The following is a 12,146-nucleotide window of genomic DNA, read 5'->3' as shown; positions in this document are numbered from 1 at the left end:
ATGATTGCAGTACTAATTTCCATCAGTTTTTTTGAAAGAAGCAGTTAATATTTAAAATTTTCACTTTGATTAACTATGTGCTAATATCTGTAGTTTGCACAATTACATAGAAGACAGCAATGTGCAAAAAAACCCAGGGTGAATAGCTCTGTTCTTGTCTTCAGTATGTTGTTTCTAACGTCTTATCAATTATTTTTATACTCTTTAAAATAACATAAAAAATAAAAAGGACAAGGAAAACAACAAAATTTTTTGAAAGTGTTAATGTTTAATTACTTGCCAATCTTGCATACCTATATCTATTAAACTGAGCAACAGATCTGAGGATGAAAATATGTAACCATTTTTTTGTTCTTGTTTTCTAATTCTGTATTATATGTGTTATATGTTATTTTTTCTGTCTTTGTTTTTTGCTTCAGTTTTTGTTTTCAATCTTTAAAATAAAATTTAAAGAATAAGTGAAATAAAGGAGAAAAAATATTTCCAAAGTTAACCCTCCCCTGTGTGTTGGAGGAAGCACCAAGCCACAAGAGGAGGAAAGCTAATTCTTCCTAAACTTCATATTCTCTTGCAGAGATTTCACAGAATGCCACAGTGTGTTCTGAGAGCTCTGAAATGTAGATTCTGAATTGTAAGGTGTTGGATGATACAGGTTCATGTGGTTTATATTTATATGTCCCAAATCCTTATGTGTTCAGACCAAATGTTTTAGGAGATGATTGGATAAGCAAGCATGATAGTCATCACTGGATTAGTTCACTGATGTGTTTATAGCTAAATGTGATTGATGTTAGGAAGTGGAGCCTGGTCAGAAATGGTGAGTGTATGGCCGGAGAGATACTTCAGTGGAATAATTGTTTGCCTGGCATATGCAAGGTCCTGAGTTCAATCTCTGGTACCACCAAAAAAAGAAATGGTGAGTGACTGAGAGCATGGGCTGGGATAGTATTGTGGTGGCCTGATTGTAGTCCATGGGAGACTGTATGATAGGAATAACAGAGTCTATTAATTATTTGCTGGAAATGTGTTGTTTAGAATTCTTTCACTGTTTTATTTTCATTCCTTGGAGCATTGGCTGCAAATACAGTTTAGTTAAGGAAGACAGTCTGTAGGTGTCTCTAAAGTCTGTCTTAATCTGGACTTATCATTACTGACTGTTCTACCCATAGCATTATAATACATTGAAGTTTTTATATCAGAATATTCTAAATGGTTTGGATTATAAACAAATCATAATTATGGAAGCCGGGAAGTCCATCATCCAAGTGTCAGCAAATTTCATGTGTTGTGAGGAATTAATCTGGTTCACAGATTGCATCTTCTTACTGTGTTTACATTTGGTATAGAACTAAACCACATCAGGCATCTTTATAAGGATACTAATCACATTCACAAGGATTCTTCTATTTAAACAGTTCCGTCTGTAATGAAGTCACTAATGGATTAGATAATATATGAGTTTGGGTGGGTTTCATTTTCTATATTGTCTAGTGAATACAATTTGTTGTCTCCAGGGCCATAAATTCTTTGTTGTCTCCAGGGCCATAAATACTCTTTCCAGTTTTCAACATGCATATTCCTGAGATTCTTTTTCCTCATTGCTTCTTTCAAGGCTTTCAACCATCAAATAGATTATCTTATGGGTATTTCACTGGCACGTGCTCCAATTTTACCCAGAGTCCCATGACCAAGTGCTCTTCTTATTTAGATCATGAAAATAGAAATGTCAGGACTCTGCTAAACTCAGTCTTGTTAATGTACCAATAAAGTCTTACTCATGTTGATACCACATGACATGACATGACATGTATGTGTTTGTAGGTGACACACAATAAAAAATCATCATTACTTTTTAATAAGGAATCATTGGATCATGGTCCATTTGAACTGATGAGGTGAGACACCCTATTTGTGTTGTGGACAGCTTATTTAGCTGCGATTTTTCACCAACCATACCATGATGGGATTATGTTCAGTATTACGGAATTTTTAATGTTTGGATGTGTGGAGAACATTGGTTCCATATCAGCTGTGCTCTCCTCAATATCCTTCACTATTTAAACTAGTTAGGCATCATTTTGTGACCACTTTTGGGCTGCTACTATCATGCATGGCTGAACATCTTTGTACTTTGAATCTAAAGCTTGTCCTAATATAACACACTGCCCCAAGAATCACTGTGGGAACACTAATTTCTTGTGCTGTCACTTCAGAGTCTAATGTAGGGCCTGGAATAGAAAATTCAACACTGCATGGAGTTGTCACAATTGTAAAATATTTATTTCTGAAACTTTATGTGTTAAACTCCTGGACAAAAGGGGGAATACCATTCCACCATTGTCATTTTCTTAGATTGAGGAACACAGATACAGTTGACAAAACAGTAACTTCTAGCGGGGAAGGTCATGGCTTTGCTTCTTGGCCTGATTCATCAAACAGATTTTTGGGGGCTTTATATTTTGTTTCATAGATAAAAGATTTGACAAGTGGAACAGAGTTTCACATAGAACTTAAAAAATTCTAAAATTTTATCTTATAAATCTTAGGTAAGCATGCTAGAGAATTTTCTTTCCTGAAAGTTAAAATGTCATTGACATACGACAAATTATATTCATAGAAGATAATTTGAAATCACACAATTATATATTTTATGACACCAGAAGTTCCATGTTAAGGAAAAGTAGAAGGGATTATTATTCTGTGGGGACAGGGTTTTAGGATTTGGAGACCTGCTAAGGTGCTTTTCCCTGAAGGAATTTTAAATACTGAAACAATAGTAGCAGAGGGACAATTATGGGACAAATATAAGTATCAGAGATGTAGTACTTCAGATTTATCTTGGGGCCAAATTGAGTATCATGTCAAGACTTTGCTGTAAATGTATGAAACACTAAACTTTTATAGGTAAATGAATGCAACTAGAGACTGTACTGGTAAGTGAAATAAATCAGATGTGCTTGTGCAAACATCATATTGTCTCACTAGTGTGAGAACCTGAGAGAGTAAATAAAATCTGAAAGGTACAATAGGTACTTTGAAAGGGAAAGAATCTGTTCAATGGAACAGTAATGGCAAGCACAGGACAGGTGATAAGCTAGAATAAGGAAATTTGTAGGTTCCAGGATATCTGAACATATCCAAGTATTTACACAAGACATTTCAAGGACTCTGTTGACTAAAATACAAGACTGCCAGGAAAATTTGACTTCAGATGTTTATTGGGGTCCTCCCACCTAATGTTCCCTGCATTCTCTCAATCCATATAAAAGTTACACACTACTCTTTGTTCAGGGTGAATGATCTTATCGTGTTCTCTGCCTGCCTGCATCCAGGCACAATAAACTCTATGCCATATTGTCTTTACACAGCTTGGTGATCTCTGCGGGTCCTCCATGTAATATATCATATATATTTTATAGAATGGATGAAGAAAATGTAGTATTTACATAAATTGGATTATTACTCCTGCTACAATGCTGTATATGATTAGATTTCTAAATTTCTTTGTAAAAATGTGTAATTGTTTTTTTAACATTCTATAGGGATTTAAAGTTTAGAATATCAGTGATTGTTGAAAAATACCTGTTCCATGTTATGTCTAAGGCATTTGATAGTCACAGATAGTGATGTTAAACTCCACTGCCAATGTTATAGGGTAACAATATCATGAAGCTTCTCTTCTGGATGGTTAACAACTTTCTTTTTTTGACAGGGTCTTGCTATGCAGTTCAGGCTTACCTTGAGCTCACTTTGTAGCCCCAGCTGCAGTTCTATATGTCTTACCAGATGCTAAACTAAAATAAAAATGGATCAAAGAAGGACCTGGCCTCAGTAATTATGGGTTAAATGAAAATACTCATTTTCTTAGTAATTACCCAATGCCACCAAGATCAGTTTTTCCCTACAAATAAGTATATCCCTTGAGGTTCCTGGAAGGATTGTCAAGAACAACCATCTCTATCAGGAAGAAAGGTAAAGGAGTTGAGTTCCATAGTCAAGGACAGGTTTTACTGGGATTTAAACCTCTGAGAGACAGCTGGTGTGAGCACCAATGGCTATCTATTGCAGACTAAGGAGCTTTATAAGGTTCAGAAGCAGAGGTGCTGGAACTGAGCTGGCATGGTTTCATTTAAGTGGGCAGCTTGGCATCTGGGGACAACATGAAAGAGAGCTGGAGGAGGGAGCATGATTGACCTTCAAGTGAGGAGCTTGGGCAGCTGATGGATGAGCAGTTGGTGAGTTTGCTAAATGGAAACTTCAGAAACATCAGCACTAAGGGCATGTTTGAATGCTGCCTCAGCCACAGGGTGCTGGTCTGATTCCTCCAATCTCTGTTAAGGATGTGACTCTCAATTCATCATGTGCTCCTTTTTATGGCTTAATCCTAGAGCTTCTAATATTTCTTTCTTTCTTAACCTTTGGGTGGGATGAATCTGGATAAATCTCAGTTCATTTGGATAAAGGTTATATCAGACAAACTGAAAGTGAAAAACTGTATAAGAGAAATTGTTTTTGTTTTAAATTGTGTTATTTTTGAAACTGGTGCTTTAACTGCTTCATGGCTCTGTAATTACTTTCTTGACCTGTGTAACCATGCGAGCACAACAAAACCTGCAGGATGTCTGCTTGTAACAATCTCAATGATCATTAATCTGTCCTTCTAACTGATGATCTCACTCTGCTAGCTAACCGGAAGAGCTGTCGGGTTGTTCTGTCTTGCCTTTGTACCTCCTGCTTATGCATCTTATAAAAGCCCCAGACTATCAGAGCTTGGGCCTGATATTTTGGGAATTATCTTAATCAATGTCTGTTCTTATAAAATAAAGCTGCCTCCAAATCCTGTGTTTTTTCATGCTTCTGTTTGCTGTAGCAAATCCCCAACAAAATCTATATCACTCTAACACATAATGTTAGATCCGGTTCCAAAGAGATTGGGATAATATGAAGTTTTCAAGGACAAAAGTAGGGAGGACTCATCAAATGGAGGGCAGAGCCACTAATAGTAATGATCTTTACATGTTAATCTTTTGATTGTGTATACTTGTAAAAAGGAAATTTTCACATCAAATTAGCCAACATGTAAGTGGAATCTGTGTGGAATTATTCCTAAGTGTGAATAATCTGGGGATTTTTAAAAACATTAAGCCTTAAATTTAGTCCAGGAGCAACACAGGATGATAATGGTTGTAGAAACATAGCTTAAGTAAACCCAAATGACTGCTATTACTGAAACATCTGATAACCAAATCATTGTGAAACATACTTGCATTTGCATGAGTTTCTTTCTGACCTTGAAAAAACATGACCATGTCCCCAAACACTATGCAGAAGACATAGTCTATGGTTTACTGGACTATAATGTGCCATTGGAAAGATGCATTTGCAAAAGTCAAGATTCCATTCTGGAGTAGATAGGCAGTGTCAGACAGAATAGAGACCTAGCATTTGAGCCCAGCAGGAGGTGCTGTTGGCTTAATCCTGACTGGAGAAGGTTAGACCACAAAATACAAGTGGTTTTCACTCAGTTGGGCAAGTAGTGAATCACTGAAATGCGACTTTTCTGCTCAGTGAACTCCAAAAACCACATGAGCATACAGTTGTGATTCACACTGTACTTCCTACTTAATAGATGGACAGTCACACAACAGGAATAAATTTCCATGAGCAAATTTAGCTGAGAAGACAGAAAATAACAGGCACTTGCAGGAGAGGGAGCTCAACAGCATAACAAGGGGCTTCAGCAACCATAGCCCTGGGACCATCTCTAACATGTCCCAAATGTAATTTTTTTCCTTCCCATTTTTCAATCATTGGAAAAAATGTTTCTATTAAGAGACAATCAAAGAACACTGGAGTTCATTTATAATGTTTCCTTTGCACGAATGGTTGATAATTGCATACTTTATAAACACCTTTATTCACTCATAGGGAAACTGTGCTGGCTCTGACAACAGAGTATTCACAGTGCCTCAGCTTCTGTGCGTACACACTTAATTGCATATGATTCGTGCACATTGTCCCTAGATTAAAATCTAAGACAAAGAACTATAAAAAGCTACAATTTTTTTCAATATTTAAAATAAAGGGTACATCACATATGCTTTTATTATTTTAAGAAAACTATGACACTGAAATCAAAATGGATATTATCAGGATTGAATGCAAAATGGCACCTACTTTACTAATATACAAGTAAAATTTCTCAGCATGTTATCATGCACAATCCTCCTCCTTTGGTCTTTGATCATTGAGAAACACTCAGGCTGTGAATATGACCTGTGGTGAGGTAAGTGGGGGCAGGTCATTGACTTGGAGGGAAAACATGTATTTCATGCACTGAACCAAATGTCAGATATCACAATCAGCAAAAATGCCCTTGAGTCCACTGGTTCTTACATTTTATTTATTTATTTATTTATTTATCTATCAGATACAGGTTCTCACTATGCAGCTTGCACTCATGATGATCCTCCTGTCTCAGTCTCCCCAGCAGTTGGATTATAGGTGTGTAATCTATACACATCAGTTTCAGGGCTGGCATGGCATATCCTGGGTTTTTAGGGTGACTTTCTCCTAAATCCATCTTCCTAGTCCATTAATTCATCTCTATTGCTACTCCTATCTCCCAAAGGAAAAAACTGCTTTGATTAATGATGACTCAATAATGTCTGAGAAAGTTTTAGAAGTGTCTCAGGACACCCTGAAAATGACTTTCCTTGCCGACACTATGAAGCCCTCTTTATTTATTTATTTTTGGTACTGGAGATTGAACTCAGGACCTTGTGCTTGCCAGGTAGGTGCTTGTACCACTGAGCTATCTCCCTGGCTCTAGCACACTTTATTTATGATGAGATACATAACAAAAGGTGCAGATTGCATCTTGTAGTGTCATTATGTTTTAGTGGGTTTTTCAGAGAATGCTATAGCCTAACATTATTTAAACATTTTAGAAATTTCAATGTTTTATATTCTTTCTCTTTGATATCAAGTCATTCCCTTTGCTACAAACAACACACAAATACACACACATGAATATTAATGTATGAATACATGCCCACTTATGTGTGTATGTTGTAATAGTTTAATAAGTATTCATAACCTATAGCAACACAAATCTTTGGGACCTGATGTGAGCTGATGTTCTAAAATAGAAATATAGGTGATTGGGAAGGAAATAATAATAGGAAAACATGTTATTAAGTAATTTAAATGGAATTCATAAATGAAACAATTTTATTTAAAGAGTATAAACATCATTTTCTAAAAAAAAATCATGTAAGAGTAAGTGGAGAAATTTTATGTCCCTGCCAGTTCTCTGAAACACACTGATGGCCTTGTCTACCTTACCCTTCTCTCCTCCTGTACAATGGCAGTGCTAATTTGGTCAAGTGTTAGTGTTATTAGTATTATTTCTGACCATAACCCATTTTTATATGTTCTTATTTTTAGTTAATATTGATAGAAAAATGATAATTTAATGTTAATATTGTTGACTTTCTTAAAACCTGTGATCTCACTGAAGCTACTATGATTTTGTTTTCATTTTTTGGTACCAGGAATCAGACTCATGAACTCATGCTTGCTAGGTAGGCACCATGTCACTGAGCTATATCTCTAGCCTACTACTATGATTTTTTTTTTTTTTTACAGCAAATGAAGATAATCATTCCCCAAACTGGCAGTTCTGTACTGTGTCCTTAGCTGAGTCCCTCATTGCAGCAGCTGGAAAGTTCCCAAGACTGAGTCAATGAGAGGTCCTTGTTCCTAGGGACATCACAGGATTCCACTATAACCAGCTTCCTATCGCAATACAGTCCCTGGTATGCAGCCCCCCAAAAGAGTGCAGTCATTACTTTGGAGCAGAGAGACATGCACATATGAATGGGTTTGAGTTGGCTGTAGACTATATGAACAAGGTAGGAGGTGGAGAGCTTGCCCTCTTCATCCTTCAGTCCCAAGGCTTTTCAGAGATTGCATTCATGCTTGAGGTACCAAAGAGATGTGGGAAAATTGATCTGGTGAAATGTATTAGCCACCATCCCTCAGTGTCTCAGTCCCTGTGTAGCTCTTGCTGTCTGTGAGGCCCCAGCCAGGGCTTTTCTTCAAGATCTCTCCCAGGGACTTCAGAGTGAACAATGGAACACAAAGAGAAAGAAATCTGATTTCCACATAGAACTTTCCTATCATAATGGGTATGGCAAGAGATGAAAAAGGTCATGAGGAGATCAAAGACAAGCAGAAGAGTCTGAGGACAGCTAGTCCTTTTGGAGAGTACCCACTATGGCCTGGACAATAGCCTTGGTCTTTGTAATTGTTTGAGTCTAGCTACCTCTGTCTTTTAAGTCTGGATGCAGAGGTCAAAGTTGTCTATTAATTTTTAATAACATTCAGTGAGGCCTTTACCCTAACATTCCCCTACGTGTGAGTGACCCTGCTCCTATACTTTCTAAAATCTTCCTGTGAATAATTTCCCAATGCTTCTAAGCTATATGGTCAGGTAGCATTATTGTTGGGTAATTTGCTTCCGCAAATGGCACCCTAATTTCCTTTCTCAGCATTATGACAATGATCCCACTTATTGGATTGCAAAATCAGACTTAGTAATTTTCTTCATTATTGGGGCAAAATTGTCATGTCTGTATAACACAGCATGCCACACCACTGCTATGTGGGAACATGCAGTTATGCAGATCCTACCAGGCTCATAAACTCAGCAACAGTAAAGAATTAAAGAGGTAGAACTTAAAAGTAAAGGAAGATGGTTTATTTGGAAAAGGGTAGAAAAGGGAAGATAGACAGCTACTCAGGAGGAGAAAAAAGCATCAGAAAGTCAATACCTATAAATTTTTGTCCTCAGCTGCTTTTTATTTAGGGCTAGTACTTTCTCCTAACTCCCATGTGGGCAGCTGGAAGTTGCCAGGATCTAAGTAGCTCTCTGAATGCCTTTGATCCTAGCTTTGGTATTTCTGTCTACACTCTTTTTGTGTCTTTGATTCAGAAGCTCTTTGAGCAGAAGCTCTTTTGTGATGAATAAGTGTGGGAGTGGGAAGCTTAGAGTTAGAAATTATGTAAAAGGTGTAGGGACAGGGACCCATAGGTAAGGAAAGCATAGGCTGAAGGTCTCATTGAGCTTTATTTAAAAGGTAGCACTCAGACCAGGAATATAGCTCAGTGCTACAGTGCTTGCCTGGCAAGCATAAGGTGCTGAGCTTGATTCCTAGTGAAAGAATGTTAATCCTCTAAGACAGCTTCTGAGCTCAAGGGTAAAGAATGGGGAGGAAATTAAGGTTGGGAAGTTCCCAGGGAGTGTGGTCAGCACAAACCTTTACTTAATCCTTACCCTTTAACTATTTATCCATAAACCCTCCACCCAAAATCTTACCTACAAGTAAAGAGCTGGAAAGAGTCCTGGCCAGAGGAAATCCACAGGGAGAGCTGGACAGCCAGAAAGCCACTCAGCTCCAGGAGTCTATGTTTGCCAAGGATCTTTATAACAAGGAGCTGAAGACAAAAATCCACCAGTGTTTTCCCTTTTGAATGTGCCTTACTCCTCCAGAGTAGCTGTCTCTCTTTTTGCCCCCTTTCCCCTGGCCTTCCAAGAAGCCATCTTTTTTCTTCTTCCTTTCTCCCATCTTTGAACAAATTGTCTTCTTTTACATTGCACTCTGTTTCCTTAGTTCTTAATGCTGGATTTAGCATTGTTAGGAACTGTGTATTCCAGCAGTGCACTGATGTGGCATGGTCTGGCATTGTGAGCACCCATTTGCAGAAGCTACGTGGGAGCACGTGTATATCTAGTGCAGTGGCATAGTGATTTGAAAATGAGAATATACATGTAAGTAAAAACATATAGGTGCATGTGTCTTTTATACACAAAATAAAAGTCCTTAGGTGACTGCTCCCTTGTCTTTTGTATTTCACTGGGTGAGATGGGTCTGTTACTATGGCCTTTCTCATCTGAGCTTCAACTCTGTTTAGCCCATGGACTCCTCATTAAATTCTTATGCTAGTTGTGTTATCTGTGCCTTCCCAGGTCTGGTTTCTTTCTTTACTTTTGTCTTTCTTATTGCTGGAGTCCAACTGCAGAGGCAAAAGCTGCCTTTAGTAAGATTTCCTATTAATTTTTTAAATAAAGCTTAATGAGATCCAATTTATCCCTTTTTTTTTTGCCTATGACCCATGTCCCTACATAATAACTGACATCTATAAATTGAAGAAGAAGTGTTTTATTTTGGCTCACAGTGTGCAGAGGGGTCCAAGGCAGGATAGCAGGGAACAGAGGGATGGGGGAGAAATACCTACTTGTGTTATGGTGGCCAGGAAGCAGAGACAATCAAGGGATGGAGGAGCTAGGAGAATAGATTTAACCTTTTAATCAGGCCCTTCTGCTAATAGCAAATCTGCTATGATGTCCCTGTACTCCAAATAACTTCCAGAAGCTCTGCCTATGAATGCAACATGTTCTCAAGGAACATCTACATATAAGCCAAGCAGGCGTTATTGTGGGCAGAGTCTTAGACCTGAGGCACATTTGAGAGTGTCTCCATAAGCTGAGTGGTCCCTGGAGCCTAGGTGCCCATTGGAAGAGCCCCACTTATGGCAGGAAAAGTTGGTCCTTGTCACCTTTGAGCTCAGCATTGCCTGCAGCCATCTGAGGAAGATGGTGCTGCATCACCAACGATCCCACTGCAGGTTTGAGAGGCACTTTCTGGTCCATCACTACTGGCCATTACTTCTGCATCCACCCTTGAGACATATTTGTACACCTACTTTCTGCCTGCCATCCACCTTGACCCCATGGGATGTCAGAGCTGAGATTTTTTTCTTTTTGTTTTTTTTTATGAGCAGAATATATTTATTGAGAGAAAGAAAGCTCCTGTCCTGAGAGAGGGACAGGAGGGGGGTGCCCAAGGGGATAGTTCCCTCCCTTTTTGTCTTTAAAGCACTTGGCCCTTTCAAGTTTCTGAAGCCACGGAGCCATCCCTCCATTCTGAATTGGATGTTAGAGAAGAAAGTCTTGCGAAAGATATTAAATCTTAGCCAACTCATGTTCCAGGGCCATTATTCTGTTCCTGTGTGTGGCTTATCCTTCTCTGACAACATGTAATCATTTCTTGAACTTATAACATAAGCCCTGGTGTTTGGTCTATATGCAGTATCTCTTAAAAATTTTCACCTTTCCTCTGAATAACTACTATGAAGATAACAATATGCAATGTATTAATTATTGTAACTGTCCTATTAATCTGTTTTGAAACTGTTTCATTGTTATTTTTTTCTCATTAAAATGAAAAAAAAAATTAAAAATGGAGTTAATGAATAAACTAATGAATGATTCAATTTATGTCCCATTTATGGTCATTCTTAAGTCCTGTATTACTCTGTAGAGAAGGAAGGTAAGTCTCTGAAGCTCTGATTCTTTGAATTGTCATCAAGTACATTTTCATACTGCAAGAAATAGGGAGTGTCAGAGACCACAGACCACCAGGCTTGTGTCAGTCCTATGGATAGCCCACTACTGTTATGGACTACTGGATTATATTGAATTATTTTGCTGAATTCACACACCTACACTATTTAAATGGCAGTGGAATACCCATCTCTGACAAAACTAAACAAAAAAAGAGGATACAAATGAAGGACCATTTTGTATCTGGATATACAAAATACTTAGGATAGATATACAGCTACTTTCCTTTAATTCAATGAGAAGAAAGATTTGTACTAATAGTGTTTGGACAGGATATTGTGTCTGCATCTTGTACTATGAATAACCACTAAGAAGATAACAATATGCGATGTATTAAATATTGAAACTGTCATATTAATCGGTTTTGAAACTTTCTCATTGCTCTGTTTCTCAATAAAATTAATAAAGAATTGACAATGAAAAAAAGGCAATGAGGCAGGAAATTTAATGTACCTTGGTGTAGATGGAGAGTGAAAAGACTGTCCATAGGAAACAAAGGAAAACAGGGCCTGGAGGGAAGAGATATGTGAGAAAATCAGGTGAGGGGCACCGTATGAGGGAGGGATCTGAACAGACATCTTCACAGAAAGTCTCAGATGTTCAGTACAGATTCATAGGTGTTATCACATATTCTGGCACCAAGGAGGTCTGTATTCTGCCTTATCTCTTTTTTACA

The sequence above is a fragment of the Octodon degus genome, unplaced genomic scaffold (assembly GCF_000260255.1).
Source record: "Octodon degus isolate 3935 unplaced genomic scaffold, OctDeg1.0 scaffold00230, whole genome shotgun sequence".
In the NCBI taxonomy this organism is placed as follows: domain Eukaryota; kingdom Metazoa; phylum Chordata; class Mammalia; order Rodentia; family Octodontidae; genus Octodon; species Octodon degus.
Note: the sequence above shows the minus strand (reverse complement) of the source record.